Below are 7,817 nucleotides of genomic sequence, written 5' to 3' on the forward strand. Positions count from 1 at the left end.
TTTTTCCCATCTACGTATGATTTCCAGTCGTACTCAGCTCGGCCCCCGTAGTGAACGTCAAGAGAAAGTTTGGTGGAAGACATTGTGTTTTGATAAAATGTAGAAGTGTATGTGTTTTGATAAAATGTGAGAATCTATGTATGTGTATGTCTGTATATATAGAGAGAAAGAAAAGAGATATGGTGTGATAACCCGTCCAAATTCATTTGGACGAATACATCATTCATCGATTTCACAGTGAGGTATTGACCTCTACATGATACGTTTCGTAATTGCATTCTTTTGAAAAGGCACACCATAAATGAATATCTAATTCCAAGGTTTTTGACGTTTGATGATTTCTACATATAAACGATCACCGTAAATAATAGTTTACAATACTACATCCGTTGATAATGCAGTCAAAATAAGATACATGGTGATGATTTTGTGAATGCAATGTTTTCTCGAATAAAGCATGTACGACTCCATGCACATAGCTTGTATAACATATAAGCAAACAGCGAAAAACTTCTAGGAACCTGAGAATAAACATGCTTAAAAGTGTCAACACAAAGGTTGGTGAATTCATAGTTTTAATGTTGCGCATAATCTGTATATAAATGTGGACCACAAGATTTTAGTTGTTTCATCCAGAAACGTTTATTAAAATATTCTACAAGATTGAGCACCCTAGTAACTAAACTTTAACGTATATATAATAAGTACCCCTGTTTTAACATACATGCAACCAACATGTACAATACACGCAAACCAACATGTACTAAACTCAAATAGCATACGTCTGTTTTATAGTTCAGGCTAGGGTTTCTATACCTGGAACATACGGGGATGTCAAGCCCTGTGGATCCATATATAACTACTCGCGCCCACCAGTTCTTATAACCGGCAGTTACTAGTTACCAAAGCTAAGGGATTTTCGGTTCAAACTCGGTGTAGAATTTAGTATGTACTTGTATCCATTGCATTTAAAATAAAGTGCATGTATTCTCAGCCCAAAAATATAGATTGCAAAAGCAATTAAAAAGGGAGAAAATGAAACTCACTATACTGTATTTCGTAGCAATTATGCATATGACGGCACTGAACAAGTGCAGAGTTGGCCTCGGATTCACGAACCTATATTAGTATATGTTGATCAATAACTGTCTAACAAGCTAGGTCAGGTCATAGTGTATCACAATCCTAATGCTCGAGACCGACATGCAAAAGTTAACAAAAGTCATCTCAAAAGTCGACCTGACCCAATATGATCTTTAAATCTATACATGTTTATTATATTAACATAGTATAAGTCTTGATAATTGAACGAATTTATAGTTTATCAAACTCAAAATATTATTTATTTCGGGAGCTGTATTATATTTGAATTATCATGGCAATCGAAAATATTTTATTATTTCACATAGTTTTTCAATACTTGTAAAATCAGATTATAGTGTTTATAAAGCTTTAAAACATGATAAGACAGTCAACTTTGACAATTGTTCAACAAAACGAGACGTTCCTTATATAGAAATTCATTTACCGATTAGTAATATCTAAAAATCCAATTTATCAATCTCATAGACAAGTTGTTTAAATATTAATTTACAGTTTCAAACACAATTTCAATTAACGTCAAACATAATTCAGTTGACCATATCTTTTAATCCATTCATCGAAATCACGCGATTTCTAAATGAAAAGTTATTAATTTTTCGATAGCTTTCCAACGACATGCATATCATATACTTTATATCAGTAGAATATGTATCAAATTCGTGATTCATCATAAACTATCTAACGAAAAAATTAAAGCATACAAGCATGCATAAACATATATACTCGAGCACTAGACATGGATACACTATTAATATATAAAAGATAAGATATGAATGCTCACATGTCAATATTGTGATTCAATATTGCAGGAAAGTACGTAGACGCAACGAAGATGATAAACACTAGGTTTAACTTGCGAACAATACCCACGAACATTACCCATAACCTCCATAGCTATAACCCATAATTTTCTTAGCTTTGACTTATTTGAAAACTCGGTTTGAAATCATTTGAGCAGAACTTCGTCGTAGTATTTTATGTATAATACTAATAATAATAATACTCCTAACTATAAGATTAATAATAATATTAATCTTAATAATAATAATAATAATAATAATAATAATAATAATAATAATAATAATAATAATAATAATATAAATAAAAATAAATATACTATGGAGTATGTGAATAAGATAGAGAGATAGATTGAATTGTGAAATGGTTCGGCAGGATAAAATATATATATATATATATATATATATATATATATATATATATATATATATAAAATATAATTATATAAATATAATAATATAAAAAATAAAAACGTGACAATTAACATTCAATTATATCTGCCGACAGTTTTCGCGGACCGGTATTTCGTACTCTGTTGCTAATAATTGACGGGTAAAAGTATAAATAAAAAATATTTCACTTTTTTTAATAAAATACATATATTTATTTTGGTCTTAAACTTTATAAAACTAGTTGTAAAAAGGTTCATTTATTTATAAAATTACTATATACGTTCAACGTAGAGTGTACGCACTAGTCTGCTGATCATTATGTGCCACCGTAAATTACTGAATTCGTTTAATTCAATAATTTTAATATTTTAAAAAGTCGTAATTATTAAATAGTTCAGGGGTATTTTATGTAACTTATAATTAATAAATTCTATCATGTCGCTTTCATGTGAATAGTAAATTAATTAATTTCGTTTCATTTACTATTCATATGAATAGTAAATGAATTAATTTCGATTCAACTATTTAAGTTACGTTGTTGTACGTTGTGCTTTACAACTTGTACAACTAGTAAATTTTTATCGTTTCGTATATAAATATTATTCACATGTTTCCGTGTATATATATATATATATATATATATATATATATATACACACACACACAATTATATAATTATCATAAGTTACGACGTTCGTGAATCGTCGGACAAACAGGGTGGTCAACCGTTATATAAACACTCATTTTCAAAAGTTTTAAAACTTGTCATAATTCATTACTTATCATGTCGGAAACATTTATAGTTTTGGTTCAAAATAATTCGAAATTTTCCAGGTCGTCACATATGGCATATATCCGTTGAAAAACCTGGCCACGTACACAAATTTGAACAAGCATGTGACGACCCAGAAATTTTTGACAAAATTTAAACTTAATCTTAATACGAATTCGACACGATAATCAAAGTCTATTAAGCTGAGTCTAAATACTTTGAATTTGTTTTCATGATTCATTTGACCTTTGACTGTTCCGACGATTTGCGAACAATTGTGCGTAAATAAATATGTAATATATATATGTATGTATGAATTCTATACATAAGTAATATTAAATATATTGTAATATATATATATATATATATATATATATATATATATATATATATATATATATATATATATATATATATATATATATATATATATATATATATATATATATATATAGTTAATAAATACTAAATGATTCAATATATTATATAATTGGTAACTATGATATAACTAATAAATCGTAACATATTAAATTTAAACTACAAGTTTAGATATAGTGTTATATCAATGTTATCAGTATCACCCTTATTTTTAATATTAATATTATTAATTGTATTATTAATATTATTATAATATAATATATAAATAAGAAAATTAAAATGTGTAACTTATTATTACCAGTAATATTATTATGTATTGACATTAAGAATCATTATTCTTAATATATATATTCATTATTATTATTATTATTATTATTATTATTATTATTATTATTATTATTATAAAAATAATACAATTTATTAATATTAACATTATAAACATTGCTATAACTATTAGTATTATTATTCTAATTATTATTATTATTATTAGGATAATTATTATTAATAATATTATTAATATGAATAATATTCAGTATTATTATTATTTATTATTAATAAGGTTATTATTAATAATATTATTTTTATTAAAGAAAAATCAAGAGAAGAGATTTGAATCAATTGCAAGTAGCTGTCCAACTGTTTTGAATTTGATTTTTTTTTTTCTAAACTGGATACCAGTCGAACCACTTTCACAAATACAAACAAAATCGACTGTGAGTCAATTTCTACTTTTAATCTATTACCTACTCGTGATACTTTGTCTCCCACAATAACACAAATCAAATTTTCTATCAACTAGCATCAATCATTGGTTTACCATTAATAACATCACACATACTTACACATACATACATACATACATACATATTGATATAAATATATACACAACCTCAGTTCTTTGTTACAATTCGATAACCATTGACACACTCACCTCAAGCCACCTCCGAACTACTATCACATAACCACCATCATCTTCATCAAACCGACACCCAACACTTTCATCTCTACGACAACCAAACCACCACCAATCAATACATGAAATAACCTTTAACTGCTACAGCACCTGCTGTGTTATTTCTATTATTGACCGAAGACAAAGTAGCCCAACAAACTTACTGCAAAATAGCTATATATGTTTCTGTTTACAGCCACAATAAATCACCAATTAATCACCCTTAAAACCATGCTACTGCACTTTGTTTCTCTGTCTTAAAGCATTGCAGAACATCACCCAATACCACCTGCACCTGCAGCTCATGCTCTTGTTTTGAATCAAACCCAAATCATCACACCAACCATCACCATCTGTGTTGACTGCTGCATGATAAACTCCAACTGCTGTTGTTATCTACTTTCTGTTTAACCTACAATGAAAACCAAAACCATCTACTATTCGTTGATCATTTCCTGCTCGGTCTCCACTCCATAAACAGGTCATCAATATACAAATTTTTGTTATTTAAATATTTTAACAAACTCAATTTTAATAACTCAGATTCCAACTAAATGATTTCAAAACTCAAATTTAATTACCAAAAACACTTACATAAAAACCGGCTAGAACTAATAATTGAAGTGTTACAAACTGATTCAACAGGAATACCAGGTTTAATACCTCAAATTTAACAAAAAGTATATCAAACAAACTTAATAATTTTAATATCAAGTGTATACCGTATACGAAATAACTCGGTTTTAATGAATAGATAAATAACTCAAATCTTACAAAGCATACCTAACAAATATTAATAAACATAAGGATAGATACAGATGCTTTGTTGCAGCGTTGCAGCCATGAATGAAACAATTTCAGATTTAATCGAGCCAGAAGTTGAAACCACGAATCAGAAAAGATGATAACAGATGGGTAGACGATTTGATTTTGGAATCAATTTGGGGGAAATTATAAAATCAATCATATTACTGAATACAGATTAATTAGATGATTTATTGTGTTCGATCATAAGGAAATATATTCGGTGAGTGATTGGAGAATAGAGATGATGAGGGAAATGGATGAGGGATGAAGGTATGATAAAGTGAACGGCGATATTTTTTTTTATTTACTCTTGATGCCGATTAAGATACCAAACCCAATTTCTATTTATGTTGTGGATCAAATATAATAGTTGGGCCATGATAACTCATTTTCTTGGGTCGAAATGCTCAGACTACTTTTGGGCCTAACTTGGGGTCGAGGTCCAAATGTGCCCTAGCCCGTGAACTCTAGTAGGCTTATAGATGGATTAGAGGTAACGATGAACAATTTAAAATCAAGATGGCGAATGATAAAACATGTTATGATAGTGAAGATTATGACGTCGATGATAGTGATAATGGGTAGATAAATGATGATGATGATGATCACTATGAGATGATTGATGGTATGATAATAAAAATGAAGATAACGAGGACAATAAACGATAATGATACATGAGGGTATAATTCTTAAAAACTATTACCATTATAAGTATTATTATTATTATCATTGTTATTATCAATATTAATATTAATATTATTATCAGTATTATCATTATTATTATTATAAGTATCATTATTATTAATATTAATCCTATTATTAATATTATAACAAATAAATATGAACTATATAAAAACACATTTAATACATATAACATAACTATATTAATATTTTTATAATAATAATTAGTTACAAAAAAAATAAATAAATAAATAAAGTCAATATATCTAAATAAATTATTAATGAAACCTATAAATTATTAAATATAATAATTATATCACTAAGAATAATATATAAAATGTTCTTTTACAATGTGTTAATATATGTATAATTATTATAGGTTCGTGAATCCGAGGCCAACCCTGCATTGTTCAGTGTCGTCTTATGTATTTTTACTATAAAATACAGTAGAGTGAGTTTCATTTGATTCCCTTTTTACTCTTTACGTTTTTGGGCTGAGAATACATGCAAATGCTTAATTAACTGTTTTTACAATATTTATATGCGTGAGTTTCATTTGATTCACTTTTTACTCTTTACGCTTTTGGGCTGAGAATACATGCAAATGCTTAATTAACCGTTTTTACAATATTTATATGCGTGAGTTTCATTACTCCCTTTTTAAATGCTTTTGCAATATATATTTTTGGGACTGAGAATACATGCGCTGTTTTTATAACTGTTTTACGAAATAGACACAAGTAATTGAAACTACATTATATGGTTGAATTATCGAAATCGAATATGCCCCTTTTTTATTAAGTCTGGTAATCTAAGAATTAGGGAACAGACACCCTAATTGACGCGAACTCTAAAGGTAGATCTATTGGGCCCAACAAGCCCCATCCAAAGTACCGGATGCTTTAGTAATTCGAAATTTTTATCATGTCCGAAGGAGGATCCTGGAATGATGGGGATATTCTTATATGCATATTGTGAATGTCGGTTACCAGGTGTTCAATCCATATGAATGATATTTTTGTCTCTATGCATGGGACGTTTATTTATGAGAAATGAAAATCTTGTGGTCTATTAAAATGATAAAAATGATTATTTATGTTAAACTAATGAACTCACCAACCTTTTGGTTGACACTTTAAAGCACGTTTATTCTCAGGTACGAAAGAAATCTTCCGCTGTGCATTTGCTCATTTTATAAATATTACTTGGAGTCATTCATGGCATATTTCAAAAGACGTTGATTTCGAGTCGTTGAGTTCATCAAGATTATTATCAAGTCAATTATAGTTGGATATATTATGAAATGGTATGCATGCCTGTCAACTTTCGATGTAATGAAAGATTGTCTTTTCAAAAACGAATGCAATGTTTGTAAAATGTATCATATAGAGATCAAGTACCTCGCGATGAAATCAACTGTTGTGAATCGTTTATATTCGATACGGACTTCATCCGGATGGATTAGGAGGGGTCTTCACAGTTGGTATCAGAGCAGTGGTCTTAGCGAACCAGGTCTACATTAGTGTGTCTAACTGATAAGTCGTTAGGGTACATTAGTGAGTCTGGACTCCGACCGTGTCTGCATGTCAAAAGTTTTGCTTATCAATTAGTGTCGAAAATTATTTGCTTATCATCCTTAGTCTAGACACATCTTATTGCATTGATTGCATGATTAGTGTATGGACAAAATTCACATCTTAGCATATCTGCTAATTCATATCTTAGCGTATCTGTTATTGTAAACTTTGCCTGACATTTTCTGTAGATTCCTCCGTAACTTATGGGATTTTAGTATTATATATGCATATGTAAATTATATATTGCAGGGTACTAATCTACATCCTATAATCTATTTCTTATCAAAAATCCTTCTTCCAATCGTACGAGATGAATCCCTTAACCAGTTCGAGTCCCTCAGATTCCGATAGCTATT

The sequence above is a fragment of the Rutidosis leptorrhynchoides genome, chromosome 4, assembly GCF_046630445.1.
Source record: "Rutidosis leptorrhynchoides isolate AG116_Rl617_1_P2 chromosome 4, CSIRO_AGI_Rlap_v1, whole genome shotgun sequence".
Lineage (NCBI taxonomy): Eukaryota > Viridiplantae > Streptophyta > Magnoliopsida > Asterales > Asteraceae > Rutidosis > Rutidosis leptorrhynchoides.